The following is a 14,170-nucleotide window of genomic DNA, read 5'->3' as shown; positions in this document are numbered from 1 at the left end:
TTTATGCACATACTGACGTCCCAGTCTCTTGGAAAGGGTACATAATACACCCGATATTTAAACGGGGAGACCATCGCAAGCCAGTAAATTATAGGTTGATATCTTTAATCGATGTCGAGGCCAAACTTTACGCTTCCTGCCTTTTAGTACAGCTACGAGACTGGATGGACAACACAAACATAATTCCCAAGTTCCAAAAGGCTTTAGGCAAGGGATGGGAACAATAACAAATGTGGCTATTTTGGCGCTCTTAACGGAAAAAGCAGTGAAAAAGGGAACACGGTTGTTCGCATTTTTCGTTGATATAAAATCAGCTTTTGACCGAGTGAGCAGAGAGCACCTCTGGGCAAAGCTAAATAAATGGGGACTGCCGAGCCAACTACTAAAGGCAATAATCGCCCTTCACAACGACACTTGGGCGAGAGTGAAATTAGGCGACAGATATAGCACAACCTCGAGTATCGCAACGCATCAAGGCCTAAAACAAGGATGCGTGTTAGCACCAAGCCTATTCAACCCGTTCCTTTCAGACATCAGCAAAGTAATGGAAACTGCTGAATGTCACCCACCGACTATGGCCAACAAACCCATCACTATATTACAATACGCGGACGACATAGTAGTGCTAAGTCAAACACCAATAGGCCTACAAAGAGCAATAAATAATCTAGCATCCTATTTGAATCGGGAAAAATTGGAAATAAACAAAGCAAAAACAAAATTTGTTCGCTTAGTGGATCCAAAAAAAATCAAGTTCAAATGGACGGTGAATGGGGCCACGGTGGAAGAGCAAGGGTCCTATAAAGACCTCGGTATAACAATAGGGCAAGGCTCAACACACAAGGAGCACAAATCGGCAATAAAAGCCAAAGCGCGATCGCTAATTTTTGCATATCGATTGTTAAAAACAAAACTGGATTGCCCGAATTACAACCACCTCTTAAAGGTGATGGCTGCTCAAATTTTGCCCACCCTGTCTTACGGTTTAGTTACTTGGTGTGGCAAGGAGGCTGACCTACTAAATGACCTTCAGACAAAGATTTACAAGGCCGTTTTCAACCTGCCAAAATCCGCCTCCCCATCACAAGTGCGGCTCGAATCTGGCCTTCAACATCAGAAATTCCGGAGCATCAGCGGCTTCGTGAGGCAATGCCACAAATTTCGATCCGCACACCCAGACTCAATGGACAGTCTATGCTGGGAAGAAATCACGTATCTGGTGGACCAAGAACCATCGAGTGCCTGGGGAAGGTATTTGAAAACCTGTTTGGCAGTCCTTGAGTTAGAAACAGTCTGGGAAACCAGGGCAGATAAAGCAAGTATTTGTAGAGCAGTCAATGACTCAGCAAAAAGGAAATCTTTTTTGGAGGATAAAAACACAATCTCCAAACGCCGGCATGGGTGGACCATCATTACCTCCTACAAATTACTGAAACCACAAGCATATTTATTATCACATTTTAGCGGGCATTTTAAAAAGAGCTATACAGACTATCGGATGGGACAGCACGTCTCAAAAGATCTTCAGCCCTCCTGGAAACACAAACATTTAACAGCACAGTGTCGACTATGTGGATATAAAAAACAATCCTTAACCCATCTATTATGCGTATGCCCAGCAGTCATGGTCCTGAGGAGACGGTATTTAAAACCCATCTTTAATGAACAGAAAATTCTCACATGCAGACAGACGGTAATAAGCTGGTTGGGAGGCTCCTCCATAATCCTGGCCTGCCGGGGAGTAAAATTCCTGGCAGAGGTAAGAAAACGCTTATGACAAGCAGAGCAAGAGGAAAACAGAGGAGAATATTCCTCCAGGCCCGGACCTTATGGGCCATCCGCGCAACACACGGACTGAATGTAAAACAAATTAAGAGCTTACTTAGACGGCAGGATTATAGAAGCTGGACTAGATCTAAATTGTAACTATCGTTTTTATAACACTTTATATGTAAGCCACTTACATGGATCACTCGTCACAAAATTAATGGGTAATTTTTTAATGTTGCTTAGTATTAATTGTGACTGTAAAGTAATTTTTATTCCTTGGGATGATTGTAAAGTTTTTAATTAATCAAACAATTTTTTTTTTTGACATTCTGAACATTCAAACATCTTTCCTCTCAATTCTCTTAGAACCTAAATAGTGTAATCCTCATAGTGGAATGGGTGAGATGCACCTGGGTGGCTTGTGACGGTAAACAACCTTTACAATGCAACTTTTACAACGCACTACCATTACAACGAAACTTTTACAACGCAAAAACCATTGCAACGCATGTATTTACAACGCATGTTTTTACAACGTAGGTACCTTTACAACGCATACCATTACAACGTAAGTATTGGTAAGTATATAATTATATTTAAAATGTTATATGTGTGGGTTTTTTTAAGGGGTATTTTTAGGGTTCAGGGTCAGTTTTGGGTTTTTCGGTAAAGGGGTATTTTTAGGGTTCAGGGTCAGTTTTGGGTTTTTGGGTAAAGGGGTATTTTTAGGGTTCAGGGTCAGTTTGGGGTTTTTGGGTAAAGGGGTATTTTTAGGGTTCAGGGTCAGTTTGGGGTTTTTGGGGAAAGGGGTATTTTTAGGGTTCAGGGTCAGTTTTGGGTTTTTGGGTAAAGGGTATTTTTAGGGTTCAGGGTCAGTTTTGGGTTTTTGGGTAAAAGGGTATTTTTAGGGTTCTGGGTCAGTTTTGGGTTTTTGGGTAAAGGGGTATTTTTAGGGTTCAGGGTCAGTTTTGGGTTTTTGGGTAAAGTGGTATTTTAAGGGTTCAGGGTCAGTTTTGGGTTTTTGGGTAAAGGGGTATTTTTAGGGTTCAGGGTCAGTTTTGGGTTTTTGGGTAAACGGGTATTTTTAGGGTTCATGGTCAGTTTTGGATTTTTGGGGTACAGGGGTACAGGGTAAAAATAAAGTAAAATTAAATTTAAATTAAATTAATTAAATGAAATTAAATGAAAATACATTAAATTAAATTAAATTATATTAATTTCAATTCATTTACATTAAAAAAATTAATATATACTTACCAATACTTATGTTGTAATGGTATGCGTTGTAAAGGTACCTGCGTTGTAAAAACATGCGTTGTAAATACATGCGTTGTAATGGTTTTTGCGTTGTAAAAATTTCGTTGTAAAGGTATGCGTTGTAAAAGTATGCGTTGTAACGTCATACATCCCTTGTGACACATCCCGCACATGGCTAAGTCCAAACTGGGGTGGTGTAGTGAGCAAAAGAATGTGGGTTTAAACCAGATCTCTTGACTTTGGGTAAATGTTTGATTTATTCAGCATTCTATCCATCATTTGATGCAGCAGAAATGTTCACTCTAAGTGGGATGGGTATGCACAGATTTGAGTCCCTTGCTTACTGTGCCACGGATTCAAGATAGCCTGGCTGATGAGAGAACTGATGCCTTCTGAGGCAAGGAAGACGCTCCACACCCTGTCATATGTATCAAGTTTATTGTTAAGTTTTATTTAATTCTCTCATGACTAGCCACCCTGTGTAGCTTCAGCAGCCACTCTTCACATGTAGGTCCAGAGGCCTATTGCTAATCACAAAGAATCCATATTTTAGCCACTGCTAGGGCGGTGGCCATCCAGCATTGAGTATAGGTTTTTAGATCTGGTGCCGCAGACATATCTTGGAGAAACAACAATTGTGGGGAGGGAATAGTATGGAGGAACCAGGGGCCTGATATCGAGACCATATCACAGCACAATAGTGTTGTAACCCCGGACAGGACCATAAGATGCGAAATAAGTGGTAATCATGTGTTACATTTCCAGCTGTGTGACTGCAGTAATAACTTTGACTGCAGTAATAACTTTGCATATTTGAATTTTTGTGGTTTTCAATACCAATCTTTCAGTATCTTAAAATAAAGAAACATCCACCTGGGCTCTTTGAGGACCCTATCATGATCATTTCGCAGTGTTGCCATGTGTGTCTTGTTATAGTGATAGGGGGCCTGACAGAACAGTGTGAATAAGGACCCCATATAGTCCAGAGACCACACCTTGAAATTGGCTCCAGAACCTAAGGTACGGAAATATGGTCAACGATAGCAGGTCTACTAGAGAGGGTCCTAGCACAGTACGAAGACAATAGATTATCTAGCGTTATCTCCAATGATATGTAGTTGAGATACCAAATTCAACCTTTAGGGCCTGAAAGATCTTCAGCTAGACATTACTACATAGATCGTTAACATGTTTTATGTCCATTGAATGCCAGGAGCCCCAGTAGAACACTTTTCCAGCTATGTGCATACCACAGGGGTGCCCAGTCACAGAGGAGTGAGGAGATACCATGGAGTTTATGAGTGGGGCCCCATGCCATTGCAGTTGCATGCAGAATTTGAATTCTGGGCCACAGCCTGGTGTGAAGTCGTCAAATAAATCAGAAGTAGATTTTGGCATATCAGGAGGTGATGGTACACCAGGACTTACATCTGCGCATCAATAATGGAGCATATGTATGAGGAGACCTGTGAGAGATGAAAGGCCAGACTATATGATGTCATGTGCTGAAGGCATAGACCCCTTGCCTGAGGGTCTGTCCAATATCTGGATTGCTCGCAGTTGGGGCCAGGCAACCCTCCAAATATATGATCTGACATCTGCCTCAATTCCAGTCAGCATGTGTTGCAGAGGCAACATAGTAGGAACATAATTAAACCTAGGGGTGACTATCATATTGACCTTGAGAACCTTATCCCAGAGGGATGGAACCTTCTGTGACCAATAGAAGTGATCTTGTTTGGATTGAGCTATCAGAAGAGACTGATTATCATCAACGATACAAACAAGACCTTTACTAATTCAAATGCCTAGGAACCCCAGGTAGCGGAGGCCATCTTGGACCCACCTCATGTTGTAACCCTGTATACAAGTATTGGTGGTCACCCTGGATATGGGAAGTGCCTGACATTTAGACCAGTTGCTTTTATAGCCCAACAAGTTCTAGAAATCATCAATGATAGATGTCACAGCCATGATCAAAGATTTCGGAGGTTAAGAAGCAGAATTTCATCCAGATATAATAATGCTTTCACCTCGCTTATCGCCAAGGGAATACCTTTAACCTCTTGAGAGAGACGGATGGCAACTGACAAAGGCTCTAAAGCCAGGAGAAAAAAGAAAGGCGAGAGGGGACACCCTGAAAGGTGCTTCAGTCAATCCCAAATGTTGTGGACTGGAATCCTTCACAATTGAAGTCTGTTGTGGAGGAATTGCAGAAAAAGCGTATCTTGTGTATGAAATCTAGTCCCAGTTTAGACATGAAAAGGTATGGCCACTAATCCCGATAAAACTCTTTTACAGCCTCCAAGAAAAGTGCAATCCGGTCCTCCAAGTCATAAGTCATTTTCCAAAGAAGGTGAGCTAATGGTTTTGGGTCCTTAAATTGTTTCAGGAATAGTGGCCCAGTAGAAAGCCAACTTGTGAATTATGAATAGGCCTGGGCAAAGCACTACGCTACACTCGTGTAGTTTGCGCAACTTCCCACTACGCGAACTGCACGTAGCACAGTGCGAACACGCGTAGCGTCGCGTAGTGCAGCGGTCATTTTTTGCTTGCTCGCGGTCCTCAACGTCAAGTTGGCGACCGCGAGCAAGCACAATGACATCCTGGCGAGACTTTTTCCTTGTTCGCGATCAGCAACATCAAGTTGCCATCGCGAGCGTGGAAAATAAACCTCCCTGCGAGATTCTACACGCGGGGATGTCTGGTTTCTCATTGCGAGTGGTCATGTATGCTCGCGATCGCTCGCGATGAGAAACTACCAGTCCGCGTTGAGAAAGCTGCCGCTTGAGGAAAAATCTCCTCGAGCGGCAAAAAACTACAGCTCGCACTGTGCAGGATGCCGTTTTCAATGATTGCACAGTGCCGGATGCTTCTCCGCACTGTGCAATCATTGAAAATGGCATCTTGCACAGTGCGAACATGCTACTACGCAGTTCGCGTAGTGCTACGCGTAGCTCGCGTAGTGCGAAGTGCACTTTGCGTAGCTTCGTGAAGCGCTACTTCGCAAACTACGCCCAGCCCTAATTATGACTCAAGTGAGGGATCAATTTACATAAATGGGAACAAAATTTTGCCCATTGTTTTTTAGATCAACATTATTAAAGAGATTAGATGACAGCTTCTATAGTCGAATGGGTCCTTATGGTCCTTGAGGAGAGTGATAGTGGCTTTGTTAGATATATCTACCAAGGAGCCAGAATCCACTTTAGGACTGGGCATCACATGAGGCTTACTGGTTTTGTAGAATTCTCCAGGGTATCCGCCCTCACCTGAGATTTAGAAGTGGGTGGGGCTGAAATAGTTTCAGTACATCATAAACTGTGAATTCCTCTTCCAAGAGTGCTCAGCCCTCCTCATTGAGCCTCAGAAAATGTAATGTGGAAAGAAAGTTATGAATTTGGTCAGACGTGGCATGTAGAGACATGTAAGGAGGAATAGTAAGCGGCCAATTGGACTGTAATGTCAAGACTGTAGCTCAACAGAGTCCAATTCCTGTTGGATTTTGCCGGGATGGCTAATCATGATTCTCACTGGCGTAGTTGTGTGGTCAGAAGTCACTAAGCCTTTTCCCTATGATCAGTAAGTAAGTAAGTAAGTAATTTTATTTGCACAGTTAATTAAAACCAATGCAATACGATACAAAATATGAATTAAAATAAAACACAATATAAAATCACATATGTTTAAAACCATCATAGTATGAACAATGATGTTCTGTTCTTCATAGTTATAAAATCGTATTAGCCTTTCATTTATCACACAGTATTTGGAAGTAGACATAGTTTGTATTACAAAACAGGATGGGATCAGAACGGTTCAAGATTCTAGTCCTGGCATTTTTTTCTCCACAGCCTTTAAAAATTTTACAAGGCCGCTACTCAGTTGAGGGTCCTGAGATGAAAAACAGGTAAGTACTGCACTCCTTCGTGTATGTATCCCAAACCGAATAAAATGTTGTTTCAAAAGAAGTTTCCTCTCCTCTTGCATTTTCTCGCAAGAGCATAGTAGGTGAATCATATCTTCTTGCGAATGACCGCATAGCCGGCATGGCAAGCCTGCTTTCTTTTTTAACCAGTGTGGGAAATGCTGAGTGCAGGGCAGCAGCCCTAGTCTGTATCTTAAGAAGCACATTTTGGTCTTTTTGGCATAGCCCAAGCCCAAATAGTTCCCCTATGATCAAATCTCCACCACTGTAATTTCACCAAGGCCTTTTCTGCACCATCCTTAAACAATACATTGAGGCACAATTTAGCCAATTCTAGATCTTAATGGAGGGCAGGAGTAGGCTCTTTAGAGTCTACTGTGGTTGCTATTTATCCTCTCCAGAAGGTGGGGGTCAGCACAAACTTTCAGTTTGGCTTTGGAAAAGCCCTCTCAAACCCCCCCACAACATTACCTTCCCAGCCGCCCAAAGCACCCTGTGAGAAGTGTTGAAAAAGGTGGTATTTTTTGTCCAGGTAATTGATAAGTGAATGTTCTCATTTGCCACCTGGCTGGTAGCAGTGCCAAGAGTCCCAGATCCAGGCCTATTTGCACCGGGCTTTGATTAGAGAGCCCGCTGCCAGGATATCCTAGTACGTCACATCAGTTATGAATCGGCTACGGAGGACAAACTAGTTGATATGGAATTGTGTGCCATGTGTGGAAGAGAGGAGGGTATATTCTCTGTTAGATGGGTGATCTAAGTGCCAGGTATCAATCAGTGCATGATCTTCAATCGAATCACGACTCACACCCTCTCATGTCTGGCAGGGATTCAGAGCAGACTGACCTGTCCAGAATATTTCTGGATCTAAGTTCCAATCCTCTTCCAGTATGAATGGTGTCCTCCAGAACGCGGTAAGTAATCAGGCCAGGTGTGTTAAAAAAGGGATACTATCAATGTCGAGGGCTAAAATGGATCCCACAACAAGTGTCACAATCATCGAACCATGTTCGGAGGAACTTACATGGGAGTCACTTCCTTCCCAGGAAGGTTCACCACACCACATTTATTGGAGCACCCATGAAGGGAATTCTATGGCTCTGGTAGAGGTGTCTTCAAACCAATACAGAATAGCTCACTAGTCAGGATACCAAATGGTCCAGTGTCTTACACCAAGAAAGACCTAAGGCTGGTGGCCCAGAGCAGCCCCCATCATAGCTGTAGCAGTGGTTCATGTCTGGTGAGTAGATATTGCTCAAGGATTGCTTATAGTGAGTTTCATGGAGAAGGCTGCGAAGGCTGCGAAGGCTGCGAAGGCTGCTCCGTGGCCCAGGAGGGAGAAAGAAGTGTCCAGATCATCTGCTGCAGACAGAGGGGAGAACAAAAATATCAGCAAAGTCACTCATTAGCTCTGTCTTGTCTCCTTTCTAACACCGATTTAAGTGGCAATCTAGATGTGTCCCTGTCTCTTTCTCTTTGCTGGGCCTGGTTAAGGCTGGCCTGATCAGACTCCTGTTGGGTGGTGCCGGTCAGTCATTGGGTGATTGATCAGCTGCTTACCAGGGAATGGAGGCATCAACAGGAAGAGCATGTCAGTCTCCCATGGCAGAGGTGTTCATTGTAGAATCATTTAAGAAGTCTCCACAGTGAAAAATATCCCAGGTCATTCCATCCATGGTCACAAGCATGCAAGCAGGGTCCATATTTAAGATACAATTTTTAATGTGGGTCGAAGTGCGAGGAATTCCTTGCATTTGACTCTAATGAACATTGAGTAATCCTTAGCGAAGGAGACATGGTGTCCTTTGAAAAACAAATTTTCTTTGAAGCAATTTGACGCCTGTAGTTCGGATCTAGTATGTTTATGGCCCAAAATGCAAGCAATTATTGAGCGTGGTACACCTGTACAGCAAGCTGATGGTGCTCAGATGCAGTGGGTCCTCTGAAGTTCCAATGGTTCAGTGAATGATATGCTAAGAAGCTTTTGGAGCCCAGGTCAGCATATCCCTATTCTCAGGAATGCTGTAACTATTAAAGTTATCACATTGAGCCCAGTCCTACAAGTGGGTAACTATAAGGCACAGGTATTCTATGTCTCACCCCAATCTGGAAGCCTCTCATACTGCACTTCCACCAAGTCCTGCCTCTTGTCTATATTATCTAATCTGGTTTGGAAGATGAAGACCTCTTGTCACAGTGATTTAACAATGTATGTGAGGTCAGACATCTTAGAGTCTGTGGTGGTCAAGGTCAAGCCAAAGGACTGTATTTTTGAGAAGTGCATCCAGGTCTGGGTCTAAAGCCTTCAGGGTATCTGTCATCAGGGCTGGGTTAAAGCGGTTGACAACATGTGAAAACAGCAGCTAATGGGCCGCAGATTTGCACAACATCATGTAAGGTAATGGTACATCACAGCTCCTCCAGGCCAGTATGATAGCCCCTGTGCTATGCAGTGGTCAAAAGCATCTCAGTTGTCAGAATGCGGTGCAATGTGATGTAGGTGAACAACTCCATTTGTATAGTGTTGCAGGGGCCTGAAAAATAAACATCAGCCCCCTGTGTCAATCAGAAATCGCATGGCACAGCAACTCACAAACTGCATGGGGGCAGCAAATGTGCGCCATGGAGATGCACAATTAATTGGTGGGCAAGATCAGGTCAAATTCAAAGTCCAAGTCCACCCCCGCATGGGCTAAAATGCTCTGGAAGTGGCCCAGAACCAGACAGACGTAGTGCCTCCAATCTACTATACAGAGGGTTCAGGAGTTAAACTTATGTAGATGGAGTGTATGCAGGCAATGAGGGGGCCCCCATATAGGGTGGAGGGGGACCTTCCATCCTTACCACTGTTATGTTATGTTATCATTATTTATAAAGTGCGACAATTACCCGAAGGTGTCCTGGCGTTAAACCACTAATTCTCTGAGATCCAGGAGTGCTCTCTGTGGGTCTGGTGGCTCAATGGACTAATGCATCCATTGCAGGGGCCTGTGCTCGACCTCATGGTCACAGGTTCAAATCCTGGCGGGTCCACTCAGCCTTTCATCCATCTGAGGTCAATACAATGAGTTCCATTGAGTTGGGTAACAATGAACATCTGTTATTCAGCGCCAAGAGACCTCTGGGTGAACGTGCGCTTTACAAATACAAATGTTAGGTTATGTTATGTTATCTGGGATCAGTGAGTGAACAGCCAGGTCTTAAGGCCTCTCCGAAAAGTGAGTAGGTCTGTGGCATTTCTTAAAGATGGGGGAAGCTCGTTCCAGGCTTTGGCTGCCCAAAAATAAACTTTTCCCTCGCTATGTAGATTTCTTAATAGATGGCACAGTCACCAGCTTGGCTCCTTCGGAGCGTATGGTTCTGCTCGGTGTATACCATTGTAATTTCTGTTTTAGGAAATCAGGTCCTATCCCGTGTAGAGCCTTAAATACCATACTCAGAGATTTAACGCGAATCGATGCTTGACTGGCAGTCAGTGAAGTTTCTTTAATTCCTTGGAAATAGATACGAATTTGGGCGTGCCTGTAATCAGCCTTGCGGCTGAGTTCTGTAGCATCTAAAGTTTGTTTGCAAAGCGTTCCTGAATATTTAAATACAAGCCATTGCAGTAGTCAAGTCTAGACAACGCGAGCGCTGTGACTAGCGTTCGCTGACAGGTTATAGGTAGAAAGGGCAACCCTTTTTGGGTAGCTGTCACGCCTTACAAGTTTAAAAAATAAATAAATAAAATTAAGGGCAGTATTTTCTTGATCATTTTGATTAAAAAATGGATGGAAGAAGCCATAGCATTGATTTGGTCTCCAAAACTAAGTTTCTCGTCGATGATGACTCCTAAATTCTTCTGTGCCCCTGTGGTGCCCAAACAAAGAAAGGGGGGAATTATCTATTCATGCAATAACTGGTCATGGCAGACAATCATTGTGGAAAAGGGGGCATCTCTTTTTCTGTCATGCTGTCATGCAGAGACATCTGTGCTCAGGTCTTTGGCAACTCTACACCTGCAGCACAGGTATTGTCCCAATCCCACCACATGAAAAGCACCCTCAAGAGGGTAGGGTTCTGTCTCAATGTGAGGCTAGTAGTAATGGTAAAACATATCCCTTGGAGAAGAAGACTCAACACACATATAACCAAGATTCACTCAAAATTCACTCAAACAAAAGGCTCCACAGAGCAGGGGTCCACATCCACCAGACCTGCACTTTCAAACCAAATCAACATGAGGCTATTCAGGGAGCAATAGGGGGTGAAAATGGTGAAGTTGTGTAGGCCGAGCCCTGCACCATGCGGCCTGGTAGGTGTGGCTCCAAACAAGTCTCACAAGCTTTTTGTTTAAAAAATCATGGTTCTTCCAGCTACTGCAAATGGAATCAGCCTAAGGCATCTGGATGCATGGGCTCATTGGCTCTAATAAGGCAGGCTGGGTTGGGGTAAAACAGTTTTTCCACAGAGCTGTAGGAGGGAGCGGCCATCTTGGAAAGCTCCCCACTCTGCCTCCGTGTTTTAAACATCAATTCTTTTCTTCATTTTGTGTTAAAGCCAGAGGTCGAAGTGGGCGGTATTGGAGGGGCACAACATGACCATACATTTGTAATTAAAGGACAACAGTCCCCCTACTTTCTGTGAAAAGATAATCGTCCAGGGACGGTTAATTCAGAGAGCTGAAAAGCGTCAGCTACATCGCGCAATAAAGTCACTGTCCACAACTTCTTAGTCAGCAAGAAAGGCCACTTTATTAAGACAGGTTATAAACAACACATCAAACCACTTCTTTATTTATTTATTTAAATACTAATTCAAACTGCTCTCAGCCTAACAGATCATTCCTACCCACTGATAAACCCCCCACCAAGTTAACCCTAACCAAACCAGAAGCCCCTAACTCTTATGTATACCCCTTTCTTTCCTACAGCTGCCTATTGAGGATGGACCAACCCGCTCCAGGCTGCCCACCCCCCACTAAAATCCACCCAAAAAGAAAAACATCCTGTCTTCAAGTGGCAAAATAAAAAACCCAACTAAACCAGCACGTAAGCACTGGAAAAACAAAAAGGCCTACAGAAACAAAAGGGGAAGGGTGGGTGGGACAAAAACGAACCTCGCCCCCGCCTCCCTAATGCGCAATGCTCCCTTGCCCTGCGCTGGCCCTAATTCCCCCACCTGGCCCTCACTAATCAACACCCCACCTGCCGTGGCCATTGACTTGCGCAAACCTACCCGGGGAGAGACCGGCTCGCGCACGGCTCTCCCCGGGTCCCCCCGTGTAAGGTAGGGAGTCTCCTGTGCTGTGAAACCGAAGGCGTCCAGACAGCTAAACAAGTCTTCTTGCCAGGGTGCCTGCTTACCTGAAAAGACATGTAAATGTGCACAACGAGTCAGTATTACCTTTGATTAATTGGATCACTTGAAAGTTCCTGGTGACACAGATGTATTCTATTTAAGTGGAATTAGAAAGGAGTTACCAGGTGAACGGTGAAGTGCTTTCTTTTTAAAGGGGCATACCAAGGTCCTCTGCACCACAGGGGCCTGTGTTAGCCCTAAATATTCTTCACTGCTTCAACCAGGATTAAGTTCCGGCATGGTCTGGGTTCAGATACAGACCTCTGCAGTGCAATAACTAATAGACGTTATCTAAAGTACGATAGGGCATTTACAATGATTAACGTAACTTTCATTCAATTTACATTTAAGCTGTGTTTTATTTTATTTGTACATACCTGAAGATGAAAAAGGTATGGTATATTTCGTTTTTTTGGCCATGCCTTTGACGCCACACCCACGCTTTCTTGCCCCATCCCCATTGTGCACAGCATCACAGTTCCCTTACATTTTTCAATGCACTTCGACTGCTGATTAAAGCTCTCACTATGCACTTGTCATTTGCCATGCTAGACAGTCACAGAATGTTAAGGAACAGAGAGGGAAATTCAAATGTTCAAAATAACAATGTTCAAGGCAAAATACAAATGTATCACCTGAAATACTTCACATATAATAAAAAAAATGCAAGAACATCCAGATTTTCCAAATAATTTAGTTCCAAAACTAGGGTCCATGGGAACGAAGGCTGCTATTTCCTGCCCAGACCACCTTGTGATCAATAAACAAAATACCAGATTCACAGAAGACACATTTCCACTTTTTCTGAATGCCTGTTTTTCTTACCTGGACGGTGTAACTTTTTAGCACCATGAACATTTGTCTGTCTTACTTTTTGAAGGCTGTACCTAGAAGAACAGAGTACAACACCATTACCTATTTCAGGTTATGCCATCCCATATGGCCCTACCAATCAGGTAAGAGATCCAGTGAGTTGAGCAATGATTGCATGCGACCTCCTCCATTCAGAGAGTTTACAGTGACAGCATCAAACTGTATTGAGAAGAGACTCATGTAATGCAACTCAACCATCAATGCCATCTGCATCCCTGTAAGGCAAACAGTCTTGTTCTTTCCATGTAGGATTTGTAAAGTATTAGGTAATGCAGGTGCACTATGGAAATAGAGAACACAGTGAACACCTCTACAATTGTGCGTAAGTGAACACACAAACCAGTTGGTGTTTCATACAAGCTAACTTTTTTTTAATTTACCATTGTTTTGTGCTGTGACTGATGTACTTAGTCAGCTGCAGCACAACATGACCATTCTCGATTGGGTGGGGGCAGGGAGGTCACAAACCCACTTGCCTCATCATTTTTCATGAAGATTGATTCTGTTGGTGACCCCCCTGCAAATGGAGGGATAAAGGCTATGGACAGTAGTACCTAGATCCTTGCATGTGCATTCCCTGAATGCCAACATTTATTTTTGTATTAAAAAAGCATCCTTACTTGGGACAGGGCTGAGTAATCAGACCATTACATTGTGTGATGCATATAATGGCCCCTAGGACCACTGTATGCACACCCGACACCACCATCAACCAGTCACAAGCAGAAAGCTGTACCTTGGGGACAGCTTCAGTTTGGGAGGTGAGCTACCTCCCCATGTTGGCTCTTTTTCTATCATTATCTCTTAACTGAGTGACTAATTTAGCTGTTTCATGTCTACCGTTAAAGGTTAAAGTTACAACCTATACATTTTGCAGATTCCAGTCAGATCCCTGCCAGCGAAAATAGCTTCTGGGGGCTAGTCACTGGAGGAAAATAGCAACTGATATGTCACACAAGTTACCTTTTTATATATCAGGCACCCTGCCTTGTGAGCAACCTC

Source organism: Lissotriton helveticus, chromosome 10, assembly GCF_964261635.1.
Source record: "Lissotriton helveticus chromosome 10, aLisHel1.1, whole genome shotgun sequence".
NCBI lineage: Eukaryota > Metazoa > Chordata > Amphibia > Caudata > Salamandridae > Lissotriton > Lissotriton helveticus.
The sequence above is the reverse complement of the archived record's forward strand: the minus strand, read 5'-3'. Positions refer to the sequence as shown.